The sequence below is a fragment of the Ambystoma mexicanum genome, chromosome 5p (assembly GCF_040938575.1).
Source record: "Ambystoma mexicanum isolate Mex_15411 chromosome 5p, UKY_AmexF1_1, whole genome shotgun sequence".
Lineage (NCBI taxonomy): Eukaryota > Metazoa > Chordata > Amphibia > Caudata > Ambystomatidae > Ambystoma > Ambystoma mexicanum.
In genome coordinates this window covers 769,574,009-769,588,756 of record NC_090930.1, presented here as the reverse complement: position 1 = coordinate 769,588,756, position 14,748 = coordinate 769,574,009, and positions in this window count along the sequence as shown.

Sequence of the window (14,748 nt, the reverse complement as noted above, 5' to 3'; positions counted from 1 at the left end):
CGGGGACAAATTGTTCACCAATTAACGATTCCAAAACACCCTCAATGTTTGCCACATGAAAAAACCCTTGCTAGGTGTCCCACAGCCTGAGCTTCACTCAGCTGCCAATCCTAGAAGATAATCCCTGAAGAACACACCACTGGTTTGCCCATGTGTGAAGGACATGGAAATCAGACAGTGTACCACTCACCAAGACAGCTGCAATGGGCAGCCAATGTGTAAATACCAAGAAATGCCAATAGTATATCCCAGTGCATGAGGTTGACCAACACCAGAGATGATGATAACTGTAAAAACACATGCTGGTGAAGGGGAAAGCACCACCATGTGTTACACAGCATCAAGCAAATCATGTGCAAATGTCCTGAACATGTAACACAACCACAGTCACCCCACCCACCCCACTCACAAACACAGGGAGGGCAAATACACAGTGATGCTGCACATGTGAAAGGAAATGCCATTTGACAGTGCACACACAAAATCCCACTTCACACACCACCACTAATCCGCCCCATGTGTATAGTCACCCTGCAAATAAACCCTGACCATAACACATGCAAGTGAGCAACCACACACATCACTAACAATGGGCAGGATCAGGGCTACTAAATGGACTACCATACAGGCACACTGCAAAAATAACTGTGACCGACAATGACTTTGAGAGTAAAAAATATATATATTAAACAGTTGTAATTGAACCATACATACTGTAAATAACATTTTAAATCATAAATCATAAACTTAAAAGATGTTCATTTAAAATAGAAAAATAAAAATGTTCGTGTGTATAAAAAATATTTACACAAAAAATCTATTAAATTACAAATAAAATACCTCAAACACACCAGACAACTATGTACAAGAAAACATGGAGGATAGTCCAGAGTCCACTCAGAAACAAATAAAAAATAAAAGGAAACTTACACCTACAGAACTATGTACAAAAAAGTGTATTAATGTCCGTGATCCAAGCACCAAATAATAATGAAAAATGAAAGGAAACTTATATCTACAAAACTATGTGAACAGGCAGCGGGCTATTCCTCCTTGTCACTCAATGGCCCTCATTCCGAGTTTGGAGGTAAGTACCGGTTATTACCGGCATGGTGCAAATAGCGTGTCCGAGCTGGCAATAGACCGCTAAAAGCGGCCTATTACGACTTTGCGGGCACAAGCTTTACGCCATGCTGGTAACATACCTAGCACAATGCTGCAAAAGGGCCCCAAAAAGCCCTTACCGGCATCAAACGCACCGTGCATAACACTACTACCGCCATAGAGCAAAGTGGCAATAGCGGTGACTGTAAATAGTGGTGACCGTAATCAGCGGTCACCGATATTTACAGTCACCATTAAATAGCGGAACCGGAAACAGCATCATCGCACAGGAACTGGAAGGAGCACGGCGGCCATCTTTAAAAACACAATCCATTGCCATCCTCACTGCACAGGACCCAGAGCCATCCAGTGAATACAGACATCTACACATCAACACCACCATCATGCCGAAAGCACCAAAAAAGGGAGCTGCCGGCCTCAGGAAGGAGCGCTTTACCCCGGATGATCTCCAGATTATGGTGGACACTCTCCACGAGCATTCGGACACCATTTTTAGCGGTGACATGCGGAGGGTGATGATTGTAAAAAAGAAGGAGATCTGTGCCATGGTAGCACAGAAGGTGAGTGCCGTGGGAAACACCCCCCGCATCACCAAGGACTGCCGAAAATGGTGGGAGACCTACGGCTGAGGGTGCGGAGCATAATCTCCGCCAACGGAAGCCAGGCCCTGGAGGCAGGAGGAGGGCCAGGTTCCCCATCAAATTGATGCTGTGGGAGGAGACGTGTGCGGCCATGATTGGCCCAGAAGCCATTGAAGGGGTTGGCAACATGGAGTGCGGGTCAACATCATCCGTCGATGCAGGTGAGTGTCCAAATTCAATACTGACAACGCATTTGTAATGAAAGTCTGTACCGTCAAGGGCTAGTCAAGGCGTCATGTCATGGTTGGCCAAACCCCCCCCTTTCAATAATGCCGAAGCAAGTGAGACCCAGGAAAATGCCAGGTGCAGGGCTGTAACTCATATAGCAAATACCACACAAAGAGGCCTATTTGGTGAGGCACACAGGGCAGGTGATGTAAACATTGTGCATGTGAGCCAACACAGTACCCAGCCAACATGAGTGACCCAGACATATGCATGCATTACCATCCAAGCATGGATCAATGTGCCGCTCACCACCCAAATGGAGACAACCCACTAGAATCCCATTGTGATGTTGTACATATGTCCAAATGCAGAATCTAAAATCATCTCTCATGCCGTCTCTCTCTTCCACCCCCACAGGCAGCGAGGATGACAGCGAGGGCCAGGCAGCCGACCGGCCCAGTACCTCCAGGGGCCAAGCCAGTGCCCGCCGCCTACCTGCAAGCAGGAAGACACCGCAAGCCACACCACCGGCTCCTGCAGGGCCCATGGAGGGTGCACACACCCCACCCCCACTCCAACCCCACCCTGCACTGGCACAGGACACATGCCCCACACCGCACACTAAGGAGACCAGTGTGGCTGGGGAGGATGCAGCCACAGGCCCCCTTGATGTCCCTGACAGCCCCTCATCTGTATGCGTAGCTACTGAGGAGGACACTGATGTGAATGTCCACACCCCTGATGCCCAATCCAATCCCCAGTTGTCATACAGCGACTCCGGTGAGAGCGATACACTAGGGCATACAGGGCAAGTAGCCACACTGGAACATGCCAGTCCTGTATCCACTTCTATTACTGAAGCAACGGCAATCCATGCAAGCCCAATTCCCAGCGGGGCAACCACATCTGCCACATTAGCCATGGATGCAGAGCGCTCGGATCTGCTCGCAGGCCTCATTAATCAGTTCATCCGAGATAACCGGGAGTCCATGGAGGAGTGGCGCAATGAACTCAGGGCACAGGGTGAGGTCATCACAAGCAGCACAAACCGGCACTGCGAGGTCCTTAGCCGGATTGCAGATGTCCTGGAGGCTGCACCTCCTGCATGACAGCCCCAGCAGGAGGACACACCTTCTCAAAGCTCCTCCACCCAGACCAGCCCGCTTCGTCGCTCACAGCGTACATTGCACCGCCATGACATGGATCCCCCTGGCTATAGGAGCGCACATTGACAATGCTGGCATACAAGTGTGGCCTATGTTCTCCTTATGGGACTAGTGTTGGGTTGTTGTGGGGGGAGGGGTTGGGGGGTGAGGGTGTGTTTGGGAGTTGTGGGGGGAGGGGTTGGGGGGTGAGGGTGTGTTTGGGAGTTGTGGGGGGAGGTGGAAGGGGGTGAGGGTGTGTTTGGGAGTTGAGGGGAGAGAGGGTGGGGGGTGAGGCTGTGTTTGGGAGTTGTGGGGGGGTGGAGGGGGGTGAGGGTGGTGGAGGGTTTGCTTTTCACGTTTGAACCTACTAATTCAATACACCAGTTGTTCATCAAAAAAAACAACAGAGTGGACATTCATCATTGCGCATGTGTCATTTACTGTTTCACAGTGCATAGTGTACATGTATCCCCACACCCAGTGCCCGATGTCCTGACATCCTCACACCCTCTGCTGACTTGTGTGTCAGAAATATTGTCCAATCAATGATTGCCGCATGGCACATACCTCCTGTGCATCGGCACCGTGATGCTGTCCTGCCACTTCTTCCTCCTCCTCCCCTTCATCATCATCAGGTGGTTGCAGCTCCATGTCAGGGGCCAGGGGTACGTTCCGACGGATGCACATTCGGAATGACCCACATTGTGCAGCATTACACATACCATGGTGATCTTGCCCACCTTCTCATGGCTGTAGATAAGTGCCCACCCGACCGGCTGAGGCAACAAAATCGTGCCTTCAACAGGCCAAAGGTCCTCCTCGTGCCTGTTCTGTGGGTTTCCGACAGGGGTCATGAGCCAGGCCTTCAAGGGATGGCCACCATCACCTGCATGAGAGGGGAATGAATGTAAGTGTTTGTACATTCATGGCGGACAACTATACTAGTCTTACATGGCAGCAGGTAATTTCTGCCCTTACGCACTTGTCCCTGGATACATTGGCCCCATTTCTGACCCCGCTATGTGTCCTTTGCAATGGGATGATGGAGTGGGTAGCATCCTCAGGATGGTTTATGGTGTGCACCCACATCTTGTTGCACGTGCATTGTATATGCATGCAGCAGTGTTGGAGTGTGATCATTGCTGTGTTGAGTTCTGTGAGATTTGGTATTAGGGAGTGTTGGCTGTTGTCAGTAGCACATCCGTACCACGCTGTGGTATCCCTGTTAGGCTCAGTTCAATGCACTCCCATGGATGACTCTCCGGTGTGGTGGTATGCTGGAGGCAGCGACATAGTGAATATGCAGTGCATATTGCTAGATGCCCTTATGGTGTGTGAGGGCCGCCGATGAGTGGTGCATGTGTTGTGGGATGTGGCCTGGTAGCCTGTTGGTCATGTAGTGTTAGGTGTCAGCCTTACTTCATCACTGTGGGATTTGGTAGTCATGTGCCGTTTCACTGGCTCTGGGGCACAGTGTTCAGTGAGGTGCTCAGCGTGCACTGGCATCATCATTTCCACCCAGTTGAAGTATGCATTCCCCCCCACCCTTCCCACCCAGCTGGAGTATGCAGGAACCCATCTCATAACCCCGATGCACTGCCATGGGCCAGTCAGGCAACTCACCAAGCAGCCAGGCACATCGTCCAGCATGTCGCTCCATGTAGCGTGTTAGCGTGGTGTTCTGCAGGACCAAAGAGTCATGAGTTGATCCTGGATAACGGGCACAGCGATGTGTGATGATCTTGCTTGCGTTGCATACCATCTGCAAGTTGATGGAGTGGTATTGCTTGCAGTTGCGATACACCACCTCCATGGCATGCGGGACCACCAACTCCACGTGGGTGCAGTCGAGGGCACCGATACAATTTGGCATGCCTGCCAGTGCATGGAAGGCAAATTTTGTATTGCATATCTCCTGGGGAGTCCGTGGTAGGGATATGTAGTCCCTTGTGTGCTTGAGGAGGGCATCCAGCACTTGGTTCAGTATCCGGGAAAATAAGGGTTGTGATATGCCATGCATATGCCCCACTGTGTGCTGGTAGGTGCCTGTGGCAAGGAAGTGGAGCACAGACACTACCTTCAGTGGAGGGGGGATGGCGGTGCATATTTCTATGATGTCGTCATGTATCAGGTCCACTATGGTGGTGATGGTGTCACGGTCATGCCGGTACAGGGTGTGGATCTGCTCTGGTGTTAGGTTGAAGGGGGTGGCTGTGATGTGAGGGATTGGGGGCTGCCGGTGTGGTAACGGTGGCTGCACTGGTGGGCATGCTGGGCCTGTCTCACCCTACTTCTCCTCCTATGTATCCTCTATGGTGGGGGCTGTGGTTGTTGTTGTTGCTGCTTTGCAAGCAGGCCCTCCAGCTCCAGTAATGCTACTACTATTGGTATCATCTTGGTGTGGGAGGAGGTGTGGTGTGTGGGTGTGCTCCTTTTGTGCTGATCCAGACTCCATTGCCTCCACCTGTGCTGATTGTGTGCACCTGTGGCTCTTGAAAACACTGCTCTGGGTTCTTAACACCTTCTCGGAGATACCGGTACTTACTCCATGCCGGTAAGGTACTTTTCAGGCTTCAGGAGGCCGTTATTTGCATGTCCGCATTACTTGGGATCTGCTCCAGTGTACGGCATGCCACCAATATCGGCATGGTGTTTAGACCGCTATTTACGGCATCATACTTTACGGTACCGTAAATAGCGGTCTGGTTGGTCAGAATAGCCCATAACGGTAAGCGATGCCGGTAATCCTTTACCGGCATCGTTTGTCCATTACCTCCAACCTCGGAATGACCCCCAATGTCTCTGCAAGGGCATCATCGAAGACTGCATCCACTTCCCCTAGGCAGTCCTCCGATCTTCTCGAGGCTTGCAGGGACTCCAGCATGTACCTCTCCTTCCCCTCCGACTCCCTGCAAGTATCCTCGAGGATGTCAGTCCGCCTCTCTGCCCAACACAGTGCTATCTCCGCCCTGGCCATGGTTACTCTCACCTCCAGAGCCTGCTGCCTCTCTTCACAGATTTGCTGCCCATATTACATGAACACAGAAGACATCCTCGTTCTGAGGTCCACATTTGTGTCCTGCCTTACCCCAGATTCCTGCCTCCTTGAGATGGGAGGCTGTGGGTATAATAGCCTCCTACTTCAAGCCTGCTGCTTCCATATTGCCTGGGGCTTGCTTCATATGGACACCCTCCGATCTGATGACATCACCTGGGGGTGTCGGGCCCTTGCCCTGCTCCTGGGTGCCTGCTCTCCCTCCATTGGCATTGCTTCTGTTGTTCCCTGGATCGGCATGGTGACCACCTCAGAAGATGTTGGTTAAGACATGGCAACCCCAGTGACAGGTGTGGGTGGTAAAGATGGTCCTGGGGTAGGGCTGTGGAGCGGTGGTGATGTTCTGGCATGTTGATAGTCTTCTGAATCAGCTGAGGTGGTCACACAGCCAAGGACAGGAGCTCTGGCAATGGCTGGACAGCAGGCACTCAAATTTCAGGGCAGGTGGGCAGCAGCCACACACAGTGGGCAGGCAGCATTAGATAGCTCATAGGAGGCAGCTGATGGCAGTAGGAGGCAGGTAAAAAGGCTCGCAGGCAGGAGCGTGGGTCTTCCGTGTCTCTCGTGTGGGCAGCCGAAAACAGAGTGACGGTTACTACACGCATTCGAAATCAGTGCATGCACATGAAATCAAGGAAAGAGCATCAAGCGTAAGTTACGTGGCATGCACTGGGTGTTGGGCATTGGCATTCACATTCAGGATAAAGGAGTGGGTAGGAGAACATTAAACCGCACGTGCGAATTGGACCGGACAGACGTGTGGACTTCGGAGATTTTTAGGGTACCACGCAATTTGTTCACCACTGTGACAGTGCAAGCTTCTTATTTTGGTGGGGGATTTGCCTCAGTGCACACAGAAGTGTCCTTTTCTTTTTTCTGAGGGTAACAGTGTGTTGCATACACATTATTTATAATCTGGGTGCCCCTGTGTATCGTGTACCTCCATTATTAACATCACAGTGGCTGCTGCAGGCTACACGTATGCTTTTTTTGTGTTGCTGGGTGGCACAGCATATCTCGTAACGCTTTTTCTTTGCAAGGGAGCTACCGGAGGTTTACGTACACACATTGTTTCTCCTACTTACCCTCTGTTCCCTAAATTGCAGCTTTTCAGGGGTAGGAGATGTGGGTTCAGGTGTTTCTAGGGGTTTTTCACGGTTGAGAAATCAAGCTTCCTCTAGGGCTTGGCATCTCCCTTCCCCGAGCCTCCTTCTTTGTAACCTGTTGGATGTTGGGATTTTCTCCCCATCATTGCTCCGGGGTTCCAGACCCTGGATTTGAGCTGTTCTGGGCAGCCATGGTCATTTGAGGCCCCTGCTGAGCCCTCAACATGCGACTGGTATGGGGGTCTAAAGTCATACCTTTGCGGCTCTCAGGAAGGTTAGCTGTCACTTCTCCCAGAGTACCCCTGGTATTGAGGGTTTACCTGGTGGCCCTCCATTCTTAGTCTCCCTTCTCCCTGATTTGGGGGTCTCAACTCCTGAAAGCGGGGGGAGAGAGGAGGATTATTCTGGAAGTTGGGGTTTGGAGGGTACGTGGGGATGAATCTTAAGTTGGAGGAGGGAATATTTCTTTCTTCCTGAGGGAAGTTTAAAGGGAGGTTTCCTGGTGCTGTTCTTACTTGATTGGACCCCCATTGTGCAGGGAGAGTCCATACATACCCCAAGATGGGTCTATTACCCTTGTATCTTGGGCTAATGTAGGTGGCAGAGTCAGGTGACACATTTGCCTCTCATTTGTTTTATTAGAGGGAGGAGTATTTTTTAGGCACCCCCATTTCTATATCCAAAATGGGGGTATTCTTCACCTCCACCACCTTGGCAGCAGCAGGGGTGTTGGATGGTTTGGGATTTTTGGGAGAATGCTGGTTTTCAACAGGCTTTTGGACGTCATAGATCCGGTATGCCTGTTCTATTACCCTATGCAGGGTCCTTTGATCATGGAAGTCCCTAACAAGTTGTGTTATGATATACTTAGGGAGGGCATGAAAATAAGTATTGATAAATTCCTTACTATTGGTACGCACCCATCTAGAGGTTGGGGCAAATGCCTGCTTCAGTTCTTGTACAAACTCTCTAGGTGCCTGATCCACTCTGCACTGCAGATTGTAGGCCACCTTGCTGGCCTCCTGAGGGTTCCTGTGCATGGAGAAGCATTTCAAGATGGCCGCCTTGTAGGTAGCACACAAAAGCACCCCATAAATACGGCTTCCTCCCTTTAGGTTCTAGAGCTGTCTATGACATCAGGCTAATACATACGCAAACCACCCTTTTTGCATTCAGGTAGACACACAAGGTAGTTAAAAAAATATACATATTTTAATCTCTATCACATAAAAACATAAAAATACAAATATTGTGTTTATCTATACTAGACAACATTTCATTGGACAAGGTATGCATTTTAACACATTGTGGCATATGCAAATCTCCACAAGTTGGTTCTGTACACGACATGTATAATATTCCCCATTAGTAAGGAATATGGTGTGTCAACACTGAGCATGTGTTTCTGGAATCTAGACAAATGTATTACATACAATCCAAACCAATTGGTATTTGTATAATCCTAGATTCCGTCTTCAGGACACATATTCTTTGATGTAACACAGCCGTGCTATGCGTGTTGCATACTACAAGACGAGGGACTCCCCCGCAGATCTACAAAGTTAAAAACAGACAAACATACATGTCAATCTCTTGTGTGAACTTTGTGTACTGTATCAACTGTGCCAAATACATGTTCTATCTCATCTTTTTGAAAAACCCAAGGGACATGACCCTAGCCCTCATTTAATCTAGGTACTCTTCATCGACACCCTTTTGTTTGGGTCGAATTTTTACTTGTGCCGTGTTCTTTGGGCAAACAACCATTATTTAGTCTATTCTATAATTCATTGATAGAAATGCTTATTCTTTTGCTTTTTTTTATAAAAAAAACCACAGGTATTGTTCAACATCTCTCATGTCAAGTACCTCTTATTTACTCTCCCTCGCCACAAATTCTTCGCCACAGATTCTTCTCAACTTCAAGAGTCCTGGCGGTTCAGCGAACCGTGTGTCGACATTTCTAAACGGCCGTACATCTAAAACGCAACACCACCATCACGCGATCTTACCAGAGGTATCTCGGCGAAATAATCGCACCAGAGCTCTCTCGGCATGGTAATCGCCCGGGTCGCGGCTTCTAAATATCTCCACTTCAACTTATTTACTGCTGTTCATCGATTTTCTCGAGATATGGACCAAGGGAACCGCACTTACAAGAGTGACATTCCCACTGTTACTAAATCCATATCTAACCGCTCTCTATACCTTTTTGTATGTATACGCGCTTCTTTGATTTACCTTTTCAGGATCACTCCGTCTGATTTTGACTGCGCGCAGGAAAACCTCCATAGACTACATTTGCATTGTCCGTGTCATGTGATTTATCTCAGCCCCAATAGGCGTGCTCGCGTCATGACGCTCGTGAGATGGACTACTACAATCCCAATGGTTCATGGGAAATGTGGTTCAAGGCAACGTCGCGGAATCAGCCTTCTTGTCACTGATAGGGTGAGAGACTGATGTGAATATTTCTCAAGTGAGTCGCTTAAATTAGCGTGGTGACAATGTCTTGTACACTCACATAATAGACTACTCATCTCCCATGTCCCAAACAGAACTAGGAGATGTAAAGGCGGACTATATCTCCCGTAATGGTCTATTACTGTCCCAAACAAAACTCAGAGATATAAAGGCGGACCTTATCTCCCAACACCGTCACTGTTTAGACTGTCAAGAAGGTTCAGTCCGTTGGTTTCACTATCCATATCTTGAAAACACCCCGTTATGCGGTCTAAATGCTGATATTGTGCAAACAGATGGGCTTACTATGTCAATGACTCTAACAGCGGGTTCAACCTCCAACAGATCTTACAATAGACATGGGCAATCGATGTATATGATCAATCTGCAACCCATACGTATATTAATGTATAAACAGCCCCCACTCAATGGCGATGTTTAGACCGTCTTTGACTGTATTAAGGTCAAAAATCAATTTCTGTTCAATTTTCCTTAGTTTTAAGTCTCTATCCCCCCCTCTTGGGTGGGGGCCAATTACTTGGATTATAAACCACCGAATGTTTTCATGTGTATGTTTGGCTGAATGAAAATGAGCTACAAGTGGCTTATCAGGTACATTATTTTTGACACAGGATCTGTGCTCACAGATCCTCTGTCGTATGGGTCTTTTTGTCTTGCCGACATATAGTAAACCGCATGGGCACTTTATTACATAAATAGCCCATTTTGTGTTGCAATTAGAGAAAGTCCGTAATTTCCAATTTCTACCCTTTAAATCAATATCCTTGATATTGGATGTAAGACTACATAAAGAGCAATTGCCACACTTGTAGTGACCCACTACAAGTTGTGTATTCCACAAAGTGGACTGAGTCGGGCCCTTCTCCGAACTAACTGAGTCATATGTATGGACAAGCTAATCACGTAAGTTAGTCATGCGTTTAAAAGCAAACCGTGGTTTGCTTATCACGAAATCCTCCGTATTAATCATCCCCCAGTTCTTGAGTATACTACGTCTCAATGCATTACTTATGGGTGAAAAAGTTGACACACACGTTACTTTATCTTCTTTCATCCTAGGTTGTTTCCTAAGGCATTCCTGTCTGTTCGTGTTTCTGGCCCTTTTGAAAGATCTCCGTATTACATGGGGCGGATAGCCTCGGGCTTTTAATCTGGTGGATAAATCTTTGCTACTTGAATCAAAGTCCTCTCTCTGAGTGCAGTTTCTTCGAATGCGTAAGAATTGACCAAATGGTAAATTTTCACGCAAACTGGCTGGATGGTAACTATCAAACACCAGTAAAGAGTTCTTATCCGTTGGTTTTCTGAACAGTCTTGTACCCACAGTGTTGTTTGCCGATTTTAGTGGTGTTGGAAACAAATGCTCCCGGGACTGGGTGATCCTGGTGATTGCCACGGCAGAACAAGAGGCCAAGAAGCAAAAGGAAGAACTTGCTACCTTGGGGAAGAAAATCCAAGATGAGTCAACAATACCAGACATTAAGGCCCTGTTGGAAAAAATAGACGAAGACATGAAAAAATGTAAAACTTTCACTATTGATAAAAAACTGGAAAAGTTGAAGAAAGACGTTCAGAATTATAGGGAGGAGAAAACATACCCGTACCTTGTTCCTGGCTATTTTACTCAAAGTAATATTAACCAAGGAGGTATGGGGAACAACCAGAGACGTCCCTACAAAAAGTTTGTCACCTTTTCGAATTCCTCGAATAGTAGTGACTCAGGTTCCACTACTGGTCCACAGAACAATCCTAATGGGGGGCCACCAAGGGGACGCCCTTTTCAGAATCAGGGCCCACGGGGGAGACCGCGACAACAAGGTTATCATGGGATGCAAACCCGACAGTGGCAACCACCGCCACAGACATGGTAATGCCCATTTTCAATTTAAGTACCCACGTCCTCACTCCCTCTGAAATCAAAATTCTGAGCAAAGGCCTAACTTTCGTACCCGCTAACAAGGCAGACATGTTTAAAACTGAGATTGAAATGAGAAATTTCTTCCGCATTATTCGATTGCGATATTTCTTTCGGGATGCCACAGATACGCAATCGAGGAACCAGAGCAGCTCTGGGTTAAAGCCTCCATCTAGTTTTGTTCCATTATCCTCGATGGTATCGTCGGAAATTCTCAGTTTTGAGAACAAAATTCTTCGAGAAATGAAGACGTTGGTAAATACGAAGAACATCTATTGAGATAATTTATCTAAAGCGGAGAGACAAGCAATGAAAGATTTGGCCGACAATAAACTGTTTGTCATAAAACCGGCAGACAAGGGGGGAGGAATAGTGCTGTGGGGCACTGAAGGTTATAATGAGGAGATTAATAAACAATTGAGTAATGAGGTCTTCTATAAACAACTACCAAGGGAGCCACTTCTAGGATTTTGGAAGAAATAGTGAGTTTGATGACATATGCTGAATTGGAAGGCTGGATTGACAGTGATGAGAAATCCTTCTTAATACAACATAATTCAACTGTCCCAGCTCTATACTGTCTACCTAAAATGCATAAAAATGCAATTTGCCGCCCGGGGAGGCCAATCGTGGCAGCCATTGGTTCAGTTCTAGAACCATTATCTGTCTACGCTGATTTCTTTTTGAGGCCTTTTGTTACCAAAATGCTCTCATACATCCAAGATACGACACATATGATTCACATTCTAGAGAGTGTCACTGTAATGGCAGATGACATCTAAGTAACACTAGATGTGGAGGCTTTATACACTAGTATACTGCAGCAAAAATGCATTGATATCATGCATACTTTTCTAGAAAAAAGAGTTGATAAATCGGTCCCGTCTAATTTCATCACCGAGTGCATCAAAATAGCTTTGACCAACAACTATTTCATTGTAAATGGTATTTTTTATTTACAACAGCATGGCACAAGTATGGGGTCCACTTTTGCCCCAGACTTGGCCAATCTGTTCATGGATGATTTAGAGAGTCGTTCAGTTTTTGCAGAGACTAATCCATTTAAACATTTGATGAAAACATGGCACAGGTACATCGATGATGTCTTTATGTTGTGGTCCGGTAGTATACAAGATCTGACCTTGTTTCTTACATGGTTGAATGCACAAGAATTATGCATCAACTTCACGATGACAAGTAGTATTAATAAGATCGCCTTTTTAGACTTAGAAATCTATAAGGGAGGAAACAACACTGTGGGTACAAGACTGTTCAGAAAACCAACGCATAAGAACTCTTTACTGGTGTTTGATAGTTACCATCCAGCCAGTTTGCGTGAAAATTTACCATTTGGTCAATTCTTATGCATTCGAAGAAACTGCACTCAGAGAGTGGACTTTGATTCAAGTAGCAAAGATTTATCCACCAGATTAAAAGCCCGAGGCTATCTGCCCCATGTAATATGGAGATCTGTCAAAAGGGCCAGAAACACGAACAGACAGGAATGCCTTAGGAAACAACATAGGATGAAAGAAGATAAAGTAACGTGTGTGTCGACTTTTTCACCCATAAGTAATGCGTTGCGACGTAGTATACTCAAGAACTGGGGGATGATTAATACGGAGGATTTCGTGATAAGCAAACCACGGTTTGCTTTTAAACGCATGACTAACTTACGTGATAAGCTTGTCCATACATATGACTCAGTTAGTTTGGAGAAGGGCCCGACTCAGTCCACTTTGTGGAATACGCAACCTGTAGTGGGTCACTACAAGTGTGGCAATTGCTCTGTTTGTAGTCTTACATCCAATATAAAGGATATTGATTTGAAGGGTAGAAATTGGAAATTACAGACTTTCTCTAATTGCAACACAAAATGGGCTATTTATGTAATAAAGTGCCCATTCGGTTTACCATATGTCGGCAAGACAAAACGACCAATGCGACAGAGGATCTGTGAGCACAGATCCTGTGTCAAAAATAATGTACCTGATAAGCCACTTGTAGCTCATTTTCATTCAGCCAAACATACACAGGAAGACATTCGGTGGTTTATAATCCAAGTAATTGGCCCCCACCCAAGAGGGGGGGATAGAGACTTAAAACTAAGGAAAATTGAACAGAAATTGATTTTTGACCTTAATACAGTCAAAGACGGTCTAAACATCGCCATCGAGTGGGGGCTGTTTTTACATTAATATACGTATGGGGTTGCAGATTGATCATATACATTGATTGCCCATGTCTATTGTAAGATCTGTTGGAGGTTGTACCCGCTGTTAGAGTCATTGGCATAGTGAGCCCATCTGTTTGCGCAATATCAGCATTTAGACCGCATAACGGGGTGTTTTCAAGATATGGATAGTGAAACCAACGGACTGAACCTTCTTGACAGTCTGAACAGTGACGGTGTTGGGAGATTAGGTCCGCCTTTATATCTCCGAGTTTTGTTTGGGACAGTAATAGTCCATTACGGGAGATATAGTCCGCCTTTACATCTCCTAGTTCTGTTTGGGATATGGGACATGAGTAGTCCATTATGTGAGTGTACAAGACATTGTCACCATGCTAATTTAAGCGACTCACTTGAGAAATATTCACATCAGTCTCTCACACTATCAGTGACAAGAAGGCTGATTCCACGACGTTGCCTTGAACCACATTTCCCATGAACCATTGGGATTGTAGTAGTCCATCTCACGAGCGTCATGACGTGAGTACGCCTATTGGGGCTGAGATAAATCACATGACACGGACAAGGCAAATATAGTCTACGGAGGCTTTCCTGCGCCCAGTCAAAATCAGACGGAGTGATCCTGAAAAGGTAAATCAAAGAAGCGTGTATGCATACAAAAGGTATAGAGAGCAGTTAGATATGGATTTAGTAACAGTGGGAATGTCATCCTTGTAGGTCCGGTTACCTTGGTCCATATCTCGAGAAAATCGATGAACAGCAGTAAATACGTTGAAGTGGAGATATTTAGAAGCCGCAACCCGGGCGATTACCGTGCCGAGAGAGCTCTGGTGCGATTATTTCGCCGAGATAACTCTGGTAAGATCGCGTGATGAAGAGCTAATATGGATAGGTTACAAACTAGATGGCATTGTA